This window comes from Somniosus microcephalus, unplaced genomic scaffold (genome assembly GCF_052327205.1).
Source record: "Somniosus microcephalus isolate GS21.2 unplaced genomic scaffold, FLI_Smic_1.0 unresolved_chr1, whole genome shotgun sequence".
Lineage (NCBI taxonomy): Eukaryota > Metazoa > Chordata > Chondrichthyes > Squaliformes > Somniosidae > Somniosus > Somniosus microcephalus.
This window is the reverse complement of record NW_028225179.1, coordinates 12288007-12311132: the sequence shown is the minus strand read 5'-3', so window position 1 is coordinate 12311132 and position 23126 is coordinate 12288007. Positions and strand designations below refer to the sequence as shown.

Here is a 23126-nt window from a genome sequence, read left to right as displayed (position 1 = left end):
CTGAGCATGCCCACTAAATCAAATCAAATCAACTTTTATTGTCATTGTTAGTGCACAAGTGCAGTACAACGAAATGTAGGCTTGCGGCTCCCAAGAGTGTACAATTTGGATTAAGACACTTAAGCATTCAACATACATTTATACATTTGGCTTGCAGTATATTAGCATAAATATGACCATAATAAAGTGCATTGGCAGATGTGCAGGCTTTAGTGTTTATTTGTGGAGTTCAGTAGGATGACAGCCCTGGGAAAGAAGCTGTTCCTAAATCTGGTCGTACGGGTGCGAATGCATCTGTAGCGTCTTCCAGAAGGTAGGAGGGTGAACAGACTGTGGCTGGGGTGGGTACAGTATTTGATGATGGACCGTGCCCTCCGTAGGCAGCGTTTCTGATATATATGCTCTATGGTTGGTAGCCGGGTGCCGGTAATGCGTTGGGCAGCTGGTCCTGGGACTCTGCTGCCCCTGAGCATGCGCACAAGCAGCTGGTCCTGGGACTCTGCCCCTGAGCATGCCCACTAGCAGCTGGTCCTGGGACTCTGCTGCCCCTGAGCATGCTCACTAGCAGCTGGTCCTGTGAATCTGGGCCCCTGAGCATGCGCACTAGCAGCTGGTCCTGGGACTTTGCTGCCCCTGAGCATGCGCACTAGCAGCTGGTCCTGGGACTCTGGGCCCCTGAGCATGCGCAACTGCAGCTGGTCCTGGGACACTGCCCCTGAGCATGCCCACTAGCAGCTGGTCCTGGGAATCTGCCCCTGAGCATGCGCAATTGCAGCTGGTCCTGGGAATCTGCCCCTGAGCATGCGCACCAGCAGCTGGTCCTGGGGCTCTGCTGCCCCTGAGCATGCGCACTAGCAGCTGGTCCTGGGACTCTGCCCTGAGCATACGCAATTGCAGCTGGTCCTGGGACTCTGCCCCTGAGCATGCGCAATTGCAGCTGGTCCTGGGACTCCGCCCCTGAGCATGCCCACCAGCAGCTGGTCCTGGGACTCCGCCCCTGAGCATGCGCGCTAGCAGCTGGTCCTGGGACTCTGCCCCTGAGCATGCGCACTAGCAGCTGGTTCTGGGACTCTGCCCCTGAGCATGCCCACTAGCAGCTGGTCCTGGGACTCGGGGCCCCTGAGCATGCCCACTAGCAGCTGGTCCTGGGACTCTGCTGTCCCTATGCATGCCCACTAGCAGCTGGTCCTGGGACTCTGCTGCCCCTGAGCATGCGCATTAGCAGCTGGTCCTAGGACTCTGCTGCCCCTGAGCATGCGCACTAGCAGCTGGTCCTGGGACTCTGCCCCTGAGCATGCGCACTAGCAGCTGCTCCTGGGACTCTGCCCCTGAGCATGCGCACTAGCAGCTGCTCCTGGGACTCTGCCCTGAGCATGCGCAATTGCAGCTGGTCCTGGGACTCTGCCCCTGAGCATGCGCAATTGCAGCTGGTCCTGGGACTCTGCCCCTGAGCATGCGCACTAGCAGCTGGTCCTGGGACTCTGCCCCTGAGCATGCGCACTAGCAGCTGGTTCTGGGACTCTGCCCCTGAGCATGCCCACTAGCAGCTGGTCCTGGGACTCTGGGCCCCTGAGCATGCACACTAGCAGCTGGTCCTGGGACTCTGCAGCCCTGAGCATGCCCACTAGCAGCTGGTCCTGGGACTCTGCTGCCCCTGAGCATGCGCATTAGCAGCTGGTCCTGGGACTCTGCTGCCCCTGAGCATGCGCACTAGCAGCTGGTCCTGGGACTCTGCCCCTGAGCATGCGCACTAGCAGCTGGTCCTGGGACTCTGGGCACCTGAGCATGCGCACTAACAGCTGGTTCTGGGACTCTGGGCCCCTGAGCATGCCCACTAGCAGCTGGTCCTGGGACTCTGATGACCCTGAGCATGCCCACTAGCAGCTGGTCCTGGGACTCTGCTGCCCCTGAGCATGCCCACTAGCAGCTGGTCCTGGGACTCTGATGACCCTGAGCATGCCCACTAGCAGCTGGTCCTGGGACTCTGCTGCCCCTGAGCATGCCCACTAGCAGCTGGTCCTGGGACTCTGGGCCCCTGAGCATGCCCACTAGCAGCTGGTCCTGGGACTCTGATGACCCTGAGCATGCCCACTAGCAGCTGGTCCTGGGACTCTGCTGCCCCTGAGCATGCCCACTAGCAGCTGGTCCTGGGACTCTGATGACCCTGAGCATGCCCACTAGCAGCTGGTCCTGGGACTCTGCTGCCCCTGAGCATGCCCACTAGCAGCTGGTCCTGTGAATCCGCCACTGAGCATGAGCACTAGCAGCTGGTCCTGGGACTCTGATGACCCTGAGCATGCCCACTAGCAGCTGGTCCTGTGAATCCGCCACTGAGCATGCCCACTAGCAGCTGGTCCTGGGACTCTGCTGCCCCTGAGCATGCGCACTAGCAGCTGGTCCTGTGAATCCGCCACTGAGCATGAGCACTAGCAGCTGGTCCTGGGACTCTGCCCCTGAGCATGCCCACAAGCAGCTGGTCTTGGGACTCTGCCCCTGAGCATGCGCACTAGCAGCTGGTCCTGGGACTCTGCCCCTGAGCATGGCCACTAGCAGCTGGTCCTGGGACTCTGCCCCTGAGCATGCCCACTAGCAGCTGGTCCTGGGACTCTGCGCCCCTGAGCATGCCCACTAGCAGCTGGTCCTGGGACTCTGCCCCTGAGCATGCGCACTAGCAGCTGGTCCTGGGACACTGCCCCTGAGCATGCGCACTAGCAGCTGGTACTGGGACTCTGCCCCTGAGCATGCGCACTAGCAGCTGGTCCTGGGACTCTGCCCCTGAGCATGCCCACTAGCAGCTGGTCCTGGGACTCTGGGCCCCTGAGCATGCCCACTAGCAGCTGGGCCTTGGACTCTGGGACCCTGAGCATGCGCACTAGCAGCCTATCCTGGGACTCTGCCCCTGAGCATGCGCACTAGCAGCTGGTCCTGGGAGTCTGCCCCTGAGCATGCCCACTAGCAGCTGGTCCTGGGACACTGCCCCTGAGCATGCCCACTAGCAGCTGGTCCTGGGACTCTGCCCCTGAGCATGCGCACTAGTTGCTGGTCCTGGGACTCTGGGCCCCTGAGCATGCGCACTAGCAGCTGGTCCTGGGACTCTGGGCCCCTGAGCATGGCCACGAGCAGCTGGTCCTGTGATTCTGCCCCCTGAGCATGCCCACTAGCAGCTGGTCCTGGGACTCTGCTGCCCCTGAGCATGCGCACTAGCAGCTGGTCCTGGGACTCTGCCCCTGAGAATGCCCACTAGCAGCTGGTCCTGGGACTCTGCCCCTGAGCATGCGCACTAGCAGCTGGTCCTGGGACTCTGCCCCTGAGCATGCGCACTAGCAGCTGGTCCTGGGACTCTGCCCCTGAGCATGCGCACTAGCAGCTAGTCCTGGGAATCTGCCCCTTGAGCATGCCCACTAGCAGCTGGTCCTGGGACTCTGCCCCCTGAGCATGCGCACTAGCAGCTGGTCCTGGGACTCTGCCCCTGAGCATGCCCACTAGCAGCTGGTCCTGAGACTCTGCCCCTGAGCATGCCCACTAGCAGCTGGTGCTGGCACTCTGCCCCTGAGCATGCGCACTAGCAGCTGGTCCTGGGACTCTGCCCCATGAGCATGCCCACTAGCAGCTGGTCCTGGGACTCCGCTGCCCCTGAGCATGCCCACAAGCAGCTGGTCCTGGGACTCTGCCCCTGAGCATGCCCACTAGCAGCTGGTCCTGGGACTCTGCCCCTGAGCATGCGCACTAGCAGCTGGTCCTGGTACTCTCCCCCTGAGCATGCCCACTAGCAGATGGTCCTGGGACTCCGCTGCCCCTGAGCATGCCCACTAGCTGCTGGTCCTGGGACTCTGCATCTGAGCTTGCCCACTAGCAGCTGGTCCTGGGACTCTGCCCCTCGAGCATGCGCACTAGCAGCTGGTCCTGGGACTCTGCCCCTGAGCATGCGCACTAGCAGCTGGTCCTGGGATTCTGCCCCTGAGCATGCCCACCAGCAGCTGGTCGTGGGAATCTGCCCCTGAGCATGCCCACTAGCAGCTGGTCCTGGGACTCTGCCCCTGAGCATGCCCACTAGCAGCTGGTTATGGGACTCTGCCCCTGAGCATGCCCACTAGCAGCTGGTTATGGGACTCTGCCCCTGAGCATGCCCACTAGCAGCTGGTCCTGGGACTCTGCCCCTGAGCATGCCCACTAGCAGCTGGTCCTGGGACTCTGCCCCTGAGCATGCCCACTAGCAGCTGGTCCTGGGACTCTGCCCCTGAGCATGCTCACTAGCAGCTGGTCCTGGGACTCTGCCCCTGAGCATGCCCTCTAGCAGCTGGTCCTGGGTCTCTGCTGCCCCTGAGCATGCCCACTAGCAGCTGGTCCTGGGACTCCGCTGCCCCTGAGCATCCCCACAAGCAACTGGTCCTCGGACTCTCTGCCCCTGAGCATGCCCACTAGCAGCTGGTCCTGGGACTCTGCCCCTGAGCATGCCCACTAGCAGCTGGACCTGGGACTCTGCCCTTGTGCATGCCCACTCGCAGCTGGTCCTGGGACTCTGCTGCCCCTGAGCATGCCCACGAGCAGCTGGTGCTGGGACTCTGCCCCCTGATCATGCCCACTAGCAGCTGGTCCTGGGACTCTGCCCCTGAGCATGCGCACTAGCAGCTGGTCCGGGCACTCTGCCAATGAGCATGCCCACTAGCAGCTGGTCCTGGGACACTGCCCCTGAGCATGCCCACTAGCAGCTGGTCCTGGGACTCTGCCCCTGAGCATGCGCCCTAGCAGCTGGTCCTGGGACTCCGCTGCCCCTGAGCATGCCCACCAGCAGCTGGTCCTGGGACTCTGCCCCTGAGCATGCCCACCAGCAGCTGGTTTTGGGACTCTGCCCCTGAGCATGCCCACTAGCAGCTGGTCCTGGGATTCTGCCCCTGAGCATGCCCACTAGCAGCTGGTCCTGGGACTCTGCCCCTGAGCATGCCCACTAGCAGCTGGTCCTGGGACTCTGCCCCTGTGCATGCCCACTAGCAGCTGGTCCTGGGACTCTGCTGCCCCTGAGCATGCCCACTAGCAGCTGGTCCTGGGACTCTGCCCCTGAGCATGCCCACTAGCAGCTGGTCCTGGGTCTCTGCTGCCCCTGAGCATGCCCACTAGCAGCTGGTCCTGGGACTCTGCTGCCCCTGAGCATGCCCACAAGCAGCTGGTCCTCGGACTCTCTGCCCCTGAGCATGCACACTAACAGCTGGTCCTGGGACTCTGCCCCTGTGCATGCCCACTCGCAGCTGGTCCTGGGACTCTGCCCCTGAGCATGCCCACTAGCAGCTGGTCCTGGGACTCTGCCCCTGAGCATGCCCACTAGCAGCTGGTCCTGTGACACTGCTGCCCCTGAGCATACGCACTAGCAGCTGTTCCTGGGACTCTGCCTCTGAGCATGCCCACTAGCAGCTGATCCTGGGACTCTGCCCCTGAGCATGCGCACTAGCAGCTGATCCTGGGACTCTGCCCCCTGAGCATGCCCACTAGCAGCTGGTCCTGGGACTCTGCCCCCTGAGCATGCCCACTAGCAGCTGGTCCTGGGACTCTGCTGCCCCTGAGCATGCCCACAAGCAGCTGGTCCTGGGACTCTGCCCCTGAGCACGCGCACTAGCAGCTGGTCCTGGTACTCTGCCCCTGAGCATGCCCACTAGCAGCTGGTCCTGGGACACTGCCCCTGAGCATGGCCACTAGCAGCTGGTCCTGGGACTCTGCCCCTGAGCATGCGCACTAGCAGCTGGTCCTGGGACTCCGCTGCCCCTGAGCATGCCCACAAGCAGCTGGTCCTGGGACTCTGCCCCTGAGCATGCTCACTAGCAGCTGGTCCTGGGACTCTGCCCCTGAGCATGCCCACTAGCAGCTGGTCCTGGGTCTCTGCTGCCCCTGAGCATGCCCACGAGCAGCTGGTCCTGGGACTCCGCTGCCCCTGAGCATGCCCACAAGCAACTGGTCCTCGGACTCTCTGCCCCTGAGCATGCCCACTAGCAGCTGGTCCTGGGACTCTGCCCCTGAGCATGCCCACTAGCAGCTGGTCCTGGGACTCTGCCCCTGTGCATGCCCACTAGCAGCTGGTCCTGGGACTCTGCTGCCCCTGAGCATGCCCACGAGCAGCTGGTGCTGGGACTCTGCCCCCTGAGCATGCCCACTAGCAGCTGGTCCTGGGACTCTGCCCCTGAGCATGCGCACTAGCAGCTGGTCCTGGAACTCTGCCCCTGAGCATGCCCACTCGCAGCTGGTGCTGGGACACTGCCCCTGAGCATGCCCACTAGCAGCTGGTCCTGGGACTCTGCCCCTGAGCATGCGCCCTAGCAGCTGGTCCTGGGACTCCACTGCCCCTGAGCTTGCCCACCAGCAGCTGGTCTTGGGACTCTGCCCCTGAGCATGCCCACTAGCAGCTGGTCCTGGGATTCTGCCCCTGAGCATGCCCACTAGCAGCTGGTCCTGGGACTCTGCCCCTGAGCATGCCCACTAGCAGCTGGTCCTGGGACTCTGCCCCTGAGCATGCCCACTAGCCGCTGGTCCTGGGACTCTGCCCCTGAGCATGCCCACTAGCAGCTGGTCCTGGGACTCTGCCCCTGAGCATGCCCACTAGCAGCTGGTCCTGGGACTCTGCCCCTGAGCATGCCCACTAGCAGCTGGTCCTGGGTCTCTGCTGCCCCTGAGCATGCCCACTAGCAGCTGGTCCTGGGACTCCACTGCCCCTGAGCATGCCCACAAGCAGCTGGTCCTCGGACTCTCTGCCCCTGAGCATGCGCACTAGCAGCTGGTCCTCGGACTCTGCCCCTGTGCATGCCCACTAGCAGCTGGTCCTGGGACTCTGCCCCTGAGCATGCCCACTAGCAGCTGGTCCTGGGACTCTGCCCCTGAGCATGCCCACTAGCAGCTGGTCCTGGGACACTGCTGCCCCTGAGCATACGCACTAGCAGCTGTTCCTGGGACTCTGCCTCTGAGGATGCCCACTAGCAGCTGATCCTGGGAACCTGCCCCTGAGCATGCGCACTAGCAGCTGATCCTGGGTGTCTGCCCCCTGAGCATGCCCACTAGCAGCTGGTCCTGGGACTCTGCCCCCTGAGCATGCCCACTAGCAACTGGTCCTGGGACTCCGCTGCCCCTGAGCATGCCCACAAGCAGCTGGTCCTGGGACTCTGCCCCTGAGCATGCGCACTAGCAGCTGGTCCTGGTACTCTGCCCCTGAGCATGCCCACTAGCAGCTGGTCCTGGGACACTGCCCCTGAGCATGCCCACTAGCAGCTGGTCCTGGGACTCTGCCCCGTGGCATGCGCACTAGCAGCTGGTCCTGGGACTCCGCTGCCCCTGAGCTTGCCCACAAGCAGCTGGTCCTGGGACTCTGCCCCTGAGCATGCCCACTAGCAGCTGGTCCTGGGACACTGCCCCTGAGCATGCCCACTAGCAGCTGGTCCTGGGACTCTGCCCCTGAGCATGCGCACTAGTTGCTGGTCCTGGGACTCTGGGCCCCTGAGCATGCGCACTAGCAGCTGGTCCTGGGACTCTGGGCCCCTGAGCATGGCCACGAGCAGCTGGTCCTGTGATTCTGCCCCCTGAGCATGCCCACTAGCAGCTGGTCCTGGGACTCTGCTGCCCCTGAGCATGCGCACTAGCAGCTGGTCCTGGGACTCTGCCCCTGAGAATGCCCACTAGCAGCTGGTCCTGGGACTCTGCCCCTGAGCATGCGCACTAGCAGCTGGTCCTGGGACTCTGCCCCTGAGCATGCGCACTAGCAGCTGGTCCTGGGACTCTGCCCCTGAGCATGCGCACTAGCAGCTAGTCCTGGGAATCTGCCCCTTGAGCATGCCCACTAGCAGCTGGTCCTGGGACTCTGCCCCCTGAGCATGCGCACTAGCAGCTGGTCCTGGGACTCTGCCCCTGAGCATGCCCACTAGCAGCTGGTCCTGAGACTCTGCCCCTGAGCATGCCCACTAGCAGCTGGTGCTGGCACTCTGCCCCTGAGCATGCGCACTAGCAGCTGGTCCTGGGACTCTGCCCCATGAGCATGCCCACTAGCAGCTGGTCCTGGGACTCCGCTGCCCCTGAGCATGCCCACAAGCAGCTGGTCCTGGGACTCTGCCCCTGAGCATGCCCACTAGCAGCTGGTCCTGGGACTCTGCCCCTGAGCATGCGCACTAGCAGCTGGTCCTGGTACTCTCCCCCTGAGCATGCCCACTAGCAGATGGTCCTGGGACTCCGCTGCCCCTGAGCATGCCCACTAGCTGCTGGTCCTGGGACTCTGCATCTGAGCTTGCCCACTAGCAGCTGGTCCTGGGACTCTGCCCCTCGAGCATGCGCACTAGCAGCTGGTCCTGGGACTCTGCCCCTGAGCATGCGCACTAGCAGCTGGTCCTGGGATTCTGCCCCTGAGCATGCCCACCAGCAGCTGGTCGTGGGAATCTGCCCCTGAGCATGCCCACTAGCAGCTGGTCCTGGGACTCTGCCCCTGAGCATGCCCACTAGCAGCTGGTTATGGGACTCTGCCCCTGAGCATGCCCACTAGCAGCTGGTTATGGGACTCTGCCCCTGAGCATGCCCACTAGCAGCTGGTCCTGGGACTCTGCCCCTGAGCATGCCCACTAGCAGCTGGTCCTGGGACTCTGCCCCTGAGCATGCCCACTAGCAGCTGGTCCTGGGACTCTGCCCCTGAGCATGCTCACTAGCAGCTGGTCCTGGGACTCTGCCCCTGAGCATGCCCTCTAGCAGCTGGTCCTGGGTCTCTGCTGCCCCTGAGCATGCCCACTAGCAGCTGGTCCTGGGACTCCGCTGCCCCTGAGCATCCCCACAAGCAACTGGTCCTCGGACTCTCTGCCCCTGAGCATGCCCACTAGCAGCTGGTCCTGGGACTCCGCTGCCCCTGAGCATCCCCACAAGCAACTGGTCCTCGGACTCTCTGCCCCTGAGCATGCCCACTAGCAGCTGGTCCTGGGACTCTGCCCCTGAGCATGCCCACTAGCAGCTGGTCCTGGGACTCTGCCCCTGAGCATGCGCACTAGCAGCTGGTCCTGGGACTCCGCTGCCCCTGAGCATGCCCACAAGCAGCTGGTCCTGGGACTCTGCCCCTGAGCATGCTCACTAGCAGCTGGTCCTGGGACTCTGCCCCTGAGCATGCCCACTAGCAGCTGGTCCTGGGTCTCTGCTGCCCCTGAGCATGCCCACGAGCAGCTGGTCCTGGGACTCCGCTGCCGCTGAGCATGCCCACAAGCAACTGGTCCTCGGACTCTCTGCCCCTGAGCATGCCCACTAGCAGCTGGTCCTGGGACTCTGCCCCTGAGCATGCCCACTAGCAGCTGGTCCTGGGACTCTGCCCCTGTGCATGCCCACTAGCAGCTGGTCCTGGGACTCTGCTGCCCCTGAGCATGCCCACGAGCAGCTGGTGCTGGGACTCTGCCCCCTGAGCATGCCCACTAGCAGCTGGTCCTGGGACTCTGCCCCTGAGCATGCGCACTAGCAGCTGGTCCTGGAACTCTGCCCCTGAGCATGCCCACTCGCAGCTGGTGCTGGGACACTGCCCCTGAGCATGCCCACTAGCAGCTGGTCCTGGGACTCTGCCCCTGAGCATGCGCCCTAGCAGCTGGTCCTGGGACTCCACTGCCCCTGAGCTTGCCCACCAGCAGCTGGTCTTGGGACTCTGCCCCTGAGCATGCCCACTAGCAGCTGGTCCTGGGATTCTGCCCCTGAGCATGCCCACTAGCAGCTGGTCCTGGGACTCTGCCCCTGAGCATGCCCACTAGCCGCTGGTCCTGGGACTCTGCCCCTGAGCATGCCCACTAGCAGCTGGTCCTGGGACTCTGCCCCTGAGCATGCCCACTAGCAGCTGGTCCTGGGACTCTGCCCCTGAGCATGCCCACTAGCAGCTGGTCCTGGGTCTCTGCTGCCCCTGAGCATGCCCACTAGCAGCTGGTCCTGGGACTCCACTGCCCCTGAGCATGCCCACAAGCAGCTGGTCCTCGGACTCTCTGCCCCTGAGCATGCGCACTAGCAGCTGGTCCTCGGACTCTGCCCCTGTGCATGCCCACTAGCAGCTGGTCCTGGGACTCTGCCCCTGAGCATGCCCACTAGCAGCTGGTCCTGGGACTCTGCCCCTGAGCATGCCCACTAGCAGCTGGTCCTGGGACACTGCTGCCCCTGAGCATACGCACTAGCAGCTGTTCCTGGGACTCTGCCTCTGAGGATGCCCACTAGCAGCTGATCCTGGGAACCTGCCCCTGAGCATGCGCACTAGCAGCTGATCCTGGGTCTCTGCCCCCTGAGCATGCCCACTAGCAGCTGGTCCTGGGACTCTGCCCCCTGAGCATGCCCACTAGCAACTGGTCCTGGGACTCCGCTGCCCCTGAGCATGCCCACAAGCAGCTGGTCCTGGGACTCTGCCCCTGAGCATGCGCACTAGCAGCTGGTCCTGGTACTCTGCCCCTGAGCATGCCCACTAGCAGCTGGTCCTGGGACACTGCCCCTGAGCATGCCCACTAGCAGCTGGTCCTGGGACTCTGCCCCGTGGCATGCGCACTAGCAGCTGGTCCTGGGACTCCGCTGCCCCTGAGCTTGCCCACAAGCAGCTGGTCCTGGGACTCTGCCCCTGAGCATGCCCACTAGCAGCTGGTCCTGGGACACTGCCCCTGAGCATGCCCACTAGCAGCTGGTCCTGGGACTCTGCCCCTGAGCATGCGCACTAGTTGCTGGTCCTGGGACTCTGGGCCCCTGAGCATGCGCACTAGCAGCTGGTCCTGGGACTCTGGGCCCCTGAGCATGGCCACGAGCAGCTGGTCCTGTGATTCTGCCCCCTGAGCATGCCCACTAGCAGCTGGTCCTGGGACTCTGCTGCCCCTGAGCATGCGCACTAGCAGCTGGTCCTGGGACTCTGCCCCTGAGAATGCCCACTAGCAGCTGGTCCTGGGACTCTGCCCCTGAGCATGCGCACTAGCAGCTGGTCCTGGGACTCTGCCCCTGAGCATGCGCACTAGCAGCTGGTCCTGGGACTCTGCCCCTGAGCATGCGCACTAGCAGCTAGTCCTGGGAATCTGCCCCTTGAGCATGCCCACTAGCAGCTGGTCCTGGGACTCTGCCCCCTGAGCATGCGCACTAGCAGCTGGTCCTGGGACTCTGCCCCTGAGCATGCCCACTAGCAGCTGGTCCTGAGACTCTGCCCCTGAGCATGCCCACTAGCAGCTGGTGCTGGCACTCTGCCCCTGAGCATGCGCACTAGCAGCTGGTCCTGGGACTCTGCCCCATGAGCATGCCCACTAGCAGCTGGTCCTGGGACTCCGCTGCCCCTGAGCATGCCCACAAGCAGCTGGTCCTGGGACTCTGCCCCTGAGCATGCCCACTAGCAGCTGGTCCTGGGACTCTGCCCCTGAGCATGCGCACTAGCAGCTGGTCCTGGTACTCTCCCCCTGAGCATGCCCACTAGCAGATGGTCCTGGGACTCCGCTGCCCCTGAGCATGCCCACTAGCTGCTGGTCCTGGGACTCTGCATCTGAGCTTGCCCACTAGCAGCTGGTCCTGGGACTCTGCCCCTCGAGCATGCGCACTAGCAGCTGGTCCTGGGACTCTGCCCCTGAGCATGCGCACTAGCAGCTGGTCCTGGGATTCTGCCCCTGAGCATGCCCACCAGCAGCTGGTCGTGGGAATCTGCCCCTGAGCATGCCCACTAGCAGCTGGTCCTGGGACTCTGCCCCTGAGCATGCCCACTAGCAGCTGGTTATGGGACTCTGCCCCTGAGCATGCCCACTAGCAGCTGGTTATGGGACTCTGCCCCTGAGCATGCCCACTAGCAGCTGGTCCTGGGACTCTGCCCCTGAGCATGCCCACTAGCAGCTGGTCCTGGGACTCTGCCCCTGAGCATGCCCACTAGCAGCTGGTCCTGGGACTCTGCCCCTGAGCATGCTCACTAGCAGCTGGTCCTGGGACTCTGCCCCTGAGCATGCCCTCTAGCAGCTGGTCCTGGGTCTCTGCTGCCCCTGAGCATGCCCACTAGCAGCTGGTCCTGGGACTCCGCTGCCCCTGAGCATCCCCACAAGCAACTGGTCCTCGGACTCTCTGCCCCTGAGCATGCCCACTAGCAGCTGGTCCTGGGACTCTGCCCCTGAGCATGCCCACTAGCAGCTGGACCTGGGACTCTGCCCTTGTGCATGCCCACTCGCAGCTGGTCCTGGGACTCTGCTGCCCCTGAGCATGCCCACGAGCAGCTGGTGCTGGGACTCTGCCCCCTGATCATGCCCACTAGCAGCTGGTCCTGGGACTCTGCCCCTGAGCATGCGCACTAGCAGCTGGTCCGGGCACTCTGCCAATGAGCATGCCCACTAGCAGCTGGTCCTGGGACACTGCCCCTGAGCATGCCCACTAGCAGCTGGTCCTGGGACTCTGCCCCTGAGCATGCGCCCTAGCAGCTGGTCCTGGGACTCCGCTGCCCCTGAGCATGCCCACCAGCAGCTGGTCCTGGGACTCTGCCCCTGAGCATGCCCACCAGCAGCTGGTTTTGGGACTCTGCCCCTGAGCATGCCCACTAGCAGCTGGTCCTGGGATTCTGCCCCTGAGCATGCCCACTAGCAGCTGGTCCTGGGACTCTGCCCCTGAGCATGCCCACTAGCAGCTGGTCCTGGGACTCTGCCCCTGTGCATGCCCACTAGCAGCTGGTCCTGGGACTCTGCTGCCCCTGAGCATGCCCACTAGCAGCTGGTCCTGGGACTCTGCCCCTGAGCATGCCCACTAGCAGCTGGTCCTGGGTCTCTGCTGCCCCTGAGCATGCCCACTAGCAGCTGGTCCTGGGACTCTGCTGCCCCTGAGCATGCCCACAAGCAGCTGGTCCTCGGACTCTCTGCCCCTGAGCATGCACACTAACAGCTGGTCCTGGGACTCTGCCCCTGTGCATGCCCACTAGCAGCTGGTCCTGGGACTCTGCCCCTGAGCATGCCCACTAGCAGCTGGTCCTGGGACTCTGCCCCTGAGCATGCCCACTAGCAGCTGGTCCTGTGACACTGCTGCCCCTGAGCATACGCACTAGCAGCTGTTCCTGGGACTCTGCCTCTGAGCATGCCCACTAGCAGCTGATCCTGGGACTCTGCCCCTGAGCATGCGCACTAGCAGCTGATCCTGGGACTCTGCCCCCTGAGCATGCCCACTAGCAGCTGGTCCTGGGACTCTGCCCCCTGAGCATGCCCACTAGCAGCTGGTCCTGGGACTCTGCTGCCCCTGAGCATGCCCACAAGCAGCTGGTCCTGGGACTCTGCCCCTGAGCACGCGCACTAGCAGCTGGTCCTGGTACTCTGCCCCTGAGCATGCCCACTAGCAGCTGGTCCTGGGACACTGCCCCTGAGCATGCCCACTAGCAGCTGGTCCTGGGACTCTGCCCCTGAGCATGCGCACTAGCAGCTGGTCCTGGGACTCCGCTGCCCCTGAGCATGCCCACAAGCAGCTGGTCCTGGGACTCTGCCCCTGAGCATGCTCACTAGCAGCTGGTCCTGGGACTCTGCCCCTGAGCATGCCCACTAGCAGCTGGTCCTGGGTCTCTGCTGCCCCTGAGCATGCCCACGAGCAGCTGGTCCTGGGACTCCGCTGCCCCTGAGCATGCCCACAAGCAACTGGTCCTCGGACTCTCTGCCCCTGAGCATGCCCACTAGCAGCTGGTCCTGGGACTCTGCCCCTGAGCATGCCCACTAGCAGCTGGTCCTGGGACTCTGCCCCTGTGCATGCCCACTAGCAGCTGGTCCTGGGACTCTGCTGCCCCTGAGCATGCCCACGAGCAGCTGGTGCTGGGACTCTGCCCCCTGAGCATGCCCACTAGCAGCTGGTCCTGGGACTCTGCCCCTGAGCATGCGCACTAGCAGCTGGTCCTGGAACTCTGCCCCTGAGCATGCCCACTCGCAGCTGGTGCTGGGACACTGCCCCTGAGCATGCCCACTAGCAGCTGGTCCTGGGACTCTGCCCCTGAGCATGCGCCCTAGCAGATGGTCCTGGGACTCCACTGCCCCTGAGCTTGCCCACCAGCAGCTGGTCTTGGGACTCTGCCCCTGAGCATGCCCACTAGCAGCTGGTCCTGGGATTCTGCCCCTGAGCATGCCCACTAGCAGCTGGTCCTGGGACTCTGCCCCTGAGCATGCCCACTAGCAGCTGGTCCTGGGACTCTGCCCCTGAGCATGCCCACTAGCCGCTGGTCCTGGGACTCTGCCCCTGAGCATGCCCACTAGCAGCTGGTCCTGGGTCTCTGCTGCCCCTGAGCATGCCCACTAGCAGCTGGTCCTGGGACTCCACTGCCCCTGAGCATGCCCACAAGCAGCTGGTCCTCGGACTCTCTGCCCCTGAGCATGCGCACTAGCAGCTGGTCCTCGGACTCTGCCCCTGTGCATGCCCACTAGCAGCTGGTCCTGGGACTCTGCCCCTGAGCATGCCCACTAGCAGCTGGTCCTGGGACTCTGCCCCTGAGCATGCCCACTAGCAGCTGGTCCTGGGACACTGCTGCCCCTGAGCATACGCACTAGCAGCTGTTCCTGGGACTCTGCCTCTGAGGATGCCCACTAGCAGCTGATCCTGGGAACCTGCCCCTGAGCATGCGCACTAGCAGCTGATCCTGGGTCTCTGCCCCCTGAGCATGCCCACTAGCAGCTGGTCCTGGGACTCTGCCCCCTGAGCATGCCCACTAGCAACTGGTCCTGGGACTCCGCTGCCCCTGAGCATGCCCACAAGCAGCTGGTCCTGGGACTCTGCCCCTGAGCATGCGCACTAGCAGCTGGTCCTGGTACTCTGCCCCTGAGCATGCCCACTAGCAGCTGGTCCTGGGACACTGCCCCTGAGCATGCCCACTAGCAGCTGGTCCTGGGACTCTGCCCCGTGGCATGCGCACTAGCAGCTGGTCCTGGGACTCCGCTGCCCCTGAGCTTGCCCACAAGCAGCTGGTCCTGGGACTCTGCCCCTGAGCATGCCCACTAGCAGCTGGTTCTGGGACTCTGCCCCTGAGCCTGCGCACTAGCAGCTGGTCCTGGGACTCTGCCCCTGAGCATGCCCACTAGCAGCTGGTCCTGGGGCTCTGCCCCTGTGCATGCCTACTAGCAGCTGGTCCTGGGACTCTGCTGCCCCTGAGCATGCCCACTAGCAGCTGGTCCTGGGACTCCACTGCCCCTGAGCATGCCCACTAGCAGCTGGTCCTGGGACTCTGCCCCTGAGCATGCCCACTAGCAGCTGGTCCTGGGACTCTGCCCCTGAACATGCGCACTAGCAGCTGGTCCTGGGACTCTGCCCCTGAGCATGCCCACTAGCAGCTGGTCCTGGGCCTCTGCCCCTGAGCATGCGCACTTGCAGCTGGTCCTGGGACTCCGCCCCTGAGCATGCGCACTAGCAGCTGGTCCTGGGACTCTGCCCCTTGAGCATGCGCAGTAGCAGCTGGTCCTGGGACTCTGCCCCTGAGCATGCCCACTTGCCGCTGGTCCTGGGACTCTGCCGCTGAGCATGCCCACTAGCAGCTGGTCCTGGGACTCTGCCCCTGAGCGTGCCCACTAGCAGCTGGTCCTGCGACTCTGGGCCCCTGAGCATGCGCACTAGCAGCTGGTCCTGGGACTCTGCCCCTGAGCATGCCCACTAGCAGCTGGTCCTGGGACTCTGCCCCTGAGCATGCGCCCTCACAGCTGGTCCTGGGACTCCGCTGCCCCTGAGCATGCTCACAAGCAGCTGGTCCTGGGACTCTGCCCCTGTGCATGCCCACTAGCAGCTGGTCCTGGGGCTCTGCCCCTGAGCATGCCCACTAGCAGCTGGTCCTGGGGCTCTGCCCCTGTGCATGCCCACTAGCAGCTGGTCCTGGGACTCTGCTGCCCCTGAGCATGCCCACTAGCAGCTGGTCCTGGGACTCCACTGCCCCTGAGCATGCCCACTAGCAGCTGGTCCTGGGACTCTGCCCCTGAGCATGCCCACTAGCAGCTGGTCCTGGGACTCTGCCCCTGAGCATGCCCACTAGCAGCTGGTCCTGGGACTCTGCCCCTGAGCATGCCCACTAGCAGCTGGTCCTGGGCCTCTGCCCCTGAGCATGCGCACTAGCAGCTGGTCCTGGGACTCCGCCCCTGAGCATGCGCACTAGCAGCTGGTCCTGGGACTCTGCCCCTTGAGCATGCGCACTAGCAGCTGGTCCTGGGACTCTGCCCCTGAGCATGCCCACTAGCAGCTGGTCCTGGGACACTGCCCCTGAGCGTGCCCACTAGCAGCTGGTCCTGGGACTCTGCCCCTGAGCATGCGCTCTAGCAGCTGGTCCTGCGACTCTGGGCCCCTGAGCATGCGCACTAGCAGCTGGTCCTGGGACTCTGCCCCTGAGCATGCCCACTAGCAGCTGGTCCTGGGACTCTGCCCCTGAGCATGTGCCCTCACAGCTGGTCCTGGGACTCCGCTGCCCCTGAGCATTCTCACAAGCAGCTGGTCCTGGGACTCTGCCCCTCTGCATGCGCACTAGCAGCTGGTCCTGGGACTCTGCCCCTGAGCATGCGCACTAGCAGCTGGTCTTGGGACTCTGCCCCTGAGCATGCCCACTAGCAGCTGGTCCTGGGACTCTGCCCCTGAGCATGCCCACTGGCAGCTGGTCCTGGGACTCTGCCCCACAGCATGCCCACTAGCAGCTGGTCCTTGGACTCTGCCCCTGAGCATGCCCACTAGCAGCTGGTCCTGGGACTCTGCCCCTGAGCATGCCCACTAGCAGCTGGTCCTGGGACTCCGCTGCCCCTGAGCATGGCCACTAGCAGCTTGTCCTGGGACTCTGGGCCCCTGAGCATGCCCACTAGCAGCTGGTCCTGGGGCTCCGCTGCCCCTGAGCATGCGCATTCTAAACCCCAACAAGCATGCTGACATTGAGGTGCCCGGAGAGGAATCTGTCATTTGCCTTTGATCAATAACCCTCATGTTCTTGAGGACTTCCATCAGGCTGGCCCTCATCCTTCGCTGCTTCAGTGCAAAGAAAAGCCCCAAACTTCTCCAATCTCTGTTACTAACTGCTCTTTGGAACAGAGGAGACTGAGGGAGACTTGATTGAGCTGTATAAAATTATGAGGGGCCTGGATAGAGTGGGTAGGAAGGACCGATTTTCCTTAGCAGTGAGGTCAATAACTAGGGGCCATAGATTTAAAGTAATTGGTAGAAGGATTACAGGGGAGTTGAGGAGAACTTTTTTCACTCAGAGCGTGGTCGGGGTCTGGAACTTTCTGCCTGAAAGGGTGGTAGAGGCAGAAACCCTCATCTCAGTTAAGAAGTACTTGGATATTCACCTGAAGTGCTGTCACCTGCAGGGCTACGGACCAAGAGCTGGAAAGTGAGATTAGGCTGGAAAGCTGTTTTTTGGCCGGCTCAGGCACGATGGGCCGAATGGCCTCCTTCTGTGCCTTAATTTCTGTGATTCTATGATAACCCCTCCATTGCTCGACAGTCTGGGTCAAAATGGAGTGAAAAAGAAAAACAAAGAACTTAAAGAAAGAAAAGAAAGACTTGCATTTATATAAGAACATAAGAAATAGGAGCAGGAGTAGGCCAATTGGCCCCTCGAGCCTGCTCCGCCATTCAACAAGATCATGGCTGATCTGATCCTAACCGCCAATCCACTATGACAGGACTACCTCCTGAATCTAACAGAATTAGACACACAAAACAGGAGCAGGATCAGGCTACACGGCCCCTGGGCCCGCTCCACTACCCACAGGGCAATGACCGATCCGAACCTAGACTCATGTCCAAATTCCTGTCCGCTCCCCGTAACCCTTAATTCCCTTTACTTCTAGGAAACTGTCTATTTCTGTTTTGAATTTATGTAATGATGTAGCTTCCACAGCTCTCTGGGGCAGCAAATTCCACAGACCTACCACCCTCTGAGTGAAGAAGTTTCTCCTCATCTCAGTTTTGAAAGAGCAGCCCCTTATTCTAAGATTATGCCCCCTAGTTCTAGTTTCACCCATCATTGGGAACATCCTCACCGCATCCACCCGATCAAGCCCCTTCGCAATCTTACATGTTTCAATAAGATCGCCTCTCATTCTTCTGAACTCCAATGAGTAGAGTCCCAATCTACTCAACCTCTCCTCATATGTTCCCCCCCCCCATCCCCAGGATTAACCGAGTGAACCTTCTTTGTACTGCCTCGAGAGCAAGTATGTCTTTTCTTAAGTATGGACACCAAAATTGTATGCAGTATTTCTGTTGGTCTTCAGTTTTTACACACCAGCTTAACTTAAATTAGTTCAAAGTTTTTTTTATCAATGTCCAAATTCCTGCCCGCTCCCCGTAACCCTTAATTCCCTTTTCTTCTAGGAAACTGTCTATTTCTGCTTTAAATTTATGTAATGATGTAGCTTCGACAGCTTTTTGGGGCAGCATATTCCATGGACCTACCACCCTCTGAGTGAAGTAGTTCCTCCTCATCTCAGTTTTGAAAGAGCAGCCCCTTATTCTAAGACTATGCCCCCTAGTTCTAGTTTCACCCATCATCTGGAACATCCTCCCTGCATCCACCCGATCCAACCCCTTCATAATCTTATATAGCGCCTTTCACGTCCATCGCACGTCCCAAAGTGCTTCACAGCCAATGAAGTGGAGTCACTGTTGTAATGTAGGAAAAGCGGCAGCCAATTTGCGCCCAGCAACATCCCACAAACAGCAATTTTGGGCCCCAGCTATTCACAATATATATCAATGATTTGGATGAGAGAACCAAATGTAATATTTCCAAGTTTGCTGACGACACGAAACTAGGTGGGATTGTGAGTTGTGAGGAGGATGCAAAGAGGCTTCAAGGCGATTTAGACAAGTTGAGTGAGCGGGCAAATACATAGCAGATGCAGTATAACGTGGATAAATGTGAAGTTATCCACTTCGGTAGAAGAAACAGAAAGGCAGAGTATTATTTAAATGGTGATAGATTGGGAAATGTTGATGTACAAAGGGACCTGGGTGTCCTTGTGCACCAGTCACTGGAAGCACACATGCAGGTGCAGCAAGCAGTTAGGAAGGCAAATGGTATGCTGGCCTTCTTTGCAAGAGGATTTGAGTACAGGAGCAAGGATGTCTTACTGCAGTTATACAGGGCCTTGGTGAGACCACACCTGGAGTACTGTGTGCAGTTTTGGTCTCCTTACCTAAGAAAGGATATACTTGCCATAGAGGGAGTGCAGCGAAGGTTCACCAGACTGATTCCTGGGATGGCAGGGCTGTCGTATGAGGAGAGATTGGGTCGACTAGGCTTGTATTCACTGGAGTTTAGAAGAATGAGAGGGGATCTCATTGAAACATATAAAATTCTGACAGGGCTAGTCTGGGTGCAGGGAGGATGTTTTCCCTGGCTGGGGGTTTAGAACGAGGGGTCACAGTCTCAGGATATGGGGTCGGCTATTTAGGACTGAGATGAGGAGAAATTTCTTCACTCAGAGGGTGGTGAACCTGTGGAATTCTCTACCACAGAAGGCTCTGGAGGCCAAGTCACTGAATATATTTAAGAAGGTAGATAGATAGATTTCTAGACACAAAAGGCATCAAGGGGTATGGGGAGAGAGCGGGAATATGGTATTGAGATAGAGGATCAGCCATGATCATATTGAATGGTGGAGCAGGCACGAAGGGCCAAATGGCCTGCTCCTGCTCCTATTTTTCTATGTTTCTATGCAACGTAATAATGACTAGATAACCTGTTTTTTTTTAGTGATGGTGATATTGGCCAGGACACCGGGGATAATTCCCCTAATCTTCTTCGAAATAGTGCCCTGGGATCATTTACGTCCACCCGAGAGAGCAGACGAGGCCTCGGTTTAACGTCTGATCTGAAAGACGGCACCTCCGACAGTGCCGCACTCCCTCAGCACTGCACTGGAGTGTCAGCCTGGATTTTTGGGCTCAAGTCTCTGGAGTGGGACTTGAACCCACAACCTCTGACTCAGAGGCAAGGGTGCATTTACTCGCCGCCCTTCACGACCCCAGGATGCCCATAACACTTCAGGGCCAATTCATTGATTTTGAATTGCTGTCGCTGTTGTAATGTGGGGAAAGGTGCCAGCCAATTTATACTCAGGGACACTCCGTTATTCCTTCCCCTGGCTTCCCTCAGAATCCTCGGATGGAAACCATCATGTCCCTGGGATTTGTTCCCCCTCTGTTTGAGGAACGTCTTCAGTCCCGTATCTTGTAGCTTTTAAAAGCTCTTTAGAATAATTTGTCCGTGACTACACTGTTGTGGCGTATTTTAAACCAACACTCGACACAAGGTTTTAGATCGATAGTCAAGTTGTCTTTATTGCAATGGTGGGGAAACAGTCTGCTCTGTCTTAGCCAGACCTTTCCAAATTGGTACAGCAAACACTACATTTTTATACATTACAATACACATGTCAAAATTCATTCCTGCCACCCGATTGGACCTTGGCCCGCATGCACCTTCACTGATTGGTTGCCTATGCTGTGTTACATTAAAGCACCACCTTTATCATCGGCCGTTATCCCACAAGCTGTTGTTGCACCCATGACCTTTGTTTATGCCAGATGGGTCTCATCAACATTGTACTTCTGACTCATTGTCCTCCTTTCCTGCCTCTCTCGGCCTCTTTCATTGGTTTACTTTCCTGCCAGAACAGAACTTACATCCTCTTCGGTCTCATGGTTTCCACATCCGACTATGTTATCAACTTAGAAAAAGCTTACTACTGCAAAAGGCCCATTAGATTATTGTCTTTATTACACCATTCAGTGAAACTGCCAGCGATGTCAGTTTAACTCTTTCCCCACTGCAATCCCCCCTTTTGGTACGTGGCCCTTGCCCAAGTTAAACCACATGTAGAAGCATCGCTGTGCCTCCTGCTCCATGCGGTGATCAGGCGCTGGTTCGGGAGGCCCTGCATACCCATCATGTTTAGAGCAATCTTGTGTTTTCCGACTCGCTTTAGCTCTTTGTTTGGTCCGTTTCTTTTTACAAGTGGTGCATGCTGCTATTTCCCATCCTATAGCCATGACTAACTGTACTATCACTAATGTATGAGAAATGATGCGGTTCCATGGGTGTATGTTGACATTCACTCCCCAATCCCACAGCTTCTCATACCACGGGACATCCTGTAGCTCTACCTCGATGTCCCTTTTGTCGAAATCTCGACTCAGTGGGACTCTGAAACGATCAGCTCCGGTAGATGTTCTTTTAATAAATTTTTACTTGTTGCAAGGAGAGCGTCCCGCTCAGTCAAAGGCTAGCAGAGACTCTCCAGAATTACAGATTAACAACACATTTATACAGTAAAGTAAACAGGTTATGGTTTCTTCATGTGTCTTTCAAGTCAGACAAAGGGACAAAGAATTCTTCAATCCTTAACTAAGTTTCTACATATTTCTAAAGTCTGGCGTAGCGAAAGACTATTGATAATACAATGGGTAGTTATTTATTCTAGACTATTTAATTAAGACCATCAGTATTGAATGGAATGTAGATACTTCATACAGTATGTTTCTTCTGTTATCTGGTGGCCAAGCCTCTGGCCAGGTGGCTTGCGTAAGGTTCCCTTTACTCATGTAAATGGTCTTTGTTTGCAACGCAGATAAGCAACAGTTTAGTGTTTAGTCAAGGTTAATATGTTTAAGGAAGGAATAGAGGACATTTCTGCAGAGGCTTCTGGGAGGACCGGGACTCCATTTTGTTTGTCAAAAAGGGGCACATGTAACTATATTCAGCTTTAAAAGGTACATTGCCACCCTTTCTAACTCCCCAAGATCCCTTTGCAGCACTATGTACTGTTTCACCATCTTACTTAAATCCTCTTTCATTTCTTGCAGATCCTCTTGCAGGCGGGGTATTGGGGCCCTGACTGGATCTTCATAATTAACCAACTCGTCCTTTAGACAATATGGCACATTTAGTTTTATCTCCTCCCTTGAATGTACATACACCAATCTGGTGTGTCCAATTGTCACAGGGACCTTTGGCGTAAAGCAAAAGTTAGGCATTGTGATTGCACATACAAGGTTACTATATTGGTACTCGGTCTCTGTGGTGGCTATACAATACTCCCCTTCACCTCTATATCTCGAGCGGGTGTGATGGTGATCAACATGTGATAATTCCAACACACACCCCTCTGTCTTATTATAGCCGCACTCATCCTTACGGCCTTCTCCTACCGGATGTGGGCCTATCGTAAGCGTGCCTTTCCCGTGGCATCCGTTTAGGGAGACTCCTCTCATAGTACCATTCTTCCTGATGGCATAGGTATCAATTGGATAGTATTGGAGGTATGTCTCACCCCTCACTATGCCTCTGTTTGTTACCTGGTACTGTGGGTATGGAGTCGTGTCTAGTCCCACCACTGGTATCAGGAGTACCATGCCTATCATTGCTGTCACTTCTGCTTTACATTTTTGTATCACTGGATATACTCTGGTCATCCCTTTGAGGGTACAAGCACTCCGAGGGCCTGGATTATGGCTCAGGCCATAGAGCTGTGGGCTGTTAATCCAGTCTGGTACCTCGCCTCGCTGTATCTGTGCCAGATTATGTTTTAACTGTCCGGTGATCCATTGGCCATAGGCATGACACAAGCCTCTCCCTACCCCATCTTTTGCCTGTTCCTCATCTCTATGGTTTAGTTTGTTGATAATGCTAGCATGGTCCTCTATTACCTTGATTCCCTCGAGTAATTTCCTTATCGTATGTCCTCCCAACTCTGATCCTTGTCGAACCAAACCAGTTTCCTTCTCTAAAATCTGTTGTATTACCCTTTGTAGTCGTTCCACATGGCTCTGGACTCCTTGTATATCTAGGGCATTAATGAATGATGTCCCCGTGTTTATCCCCATGAGTATATGTACATGGCAGCACGGTGGCATAGTGGTTAGCACTGTTGCCTCACAGCGCCAGGGACCCGGGTTCAAATCCGGCCTCGGGTGACTGTCTGTGTGGAGTTTGCACATTCTCCCCGTGTTTGCGTGGGTTTCCTCCGGGTGCTCCGGTTTCCTCCCACAGTCCAAAGATGTGCGGGTTAGGTTGATTGGCCATGATAAAAATTGGTCCTTAGTGTTAGGGGGGATTAAATACGTGGGGTTACGGGGTTATGGGGATAGGGCTTGGGTGGGATGGCTGTCGGTGTAGGGACCGGGTGCTAGGGTTTGGATGATCAGCCATGATCTCGTTGAATGGCGGAGCA

The 23126-nt window shown here is 59.1% G+C and overlaps 2 protein-coding genes and 1 pseudogene across 4 annotated transcripts in view; 1 reads left to right on the top strand and 2 right to left on the bottom strand.

The window, feature by feature from the left end:
- Positions 1-23126, bottom strand: part of LOC147093446 (uncharacterized) — a 316083-nt gene that overhangs the window by 76698 nt on the left and 216259 nt on the right. The window lies entirely within an intron of this gene.
- LOC147093447 (uncharacterized) overlaps positions 1-23126 on the bottom strand; it is a 420125-nt pseudogene that overhangs the window by 206153 nt on the left and 190846 nt on the right. The window lies entirely within an intron of this gene.
- Positions 1-23126, top strand: part of LOC147093453 (uncharacterized) — a 290098-nt gene that overhangs the window by 249013 nt on the left and 17959 nt on the right. The window lies entirely within an intron of this gene.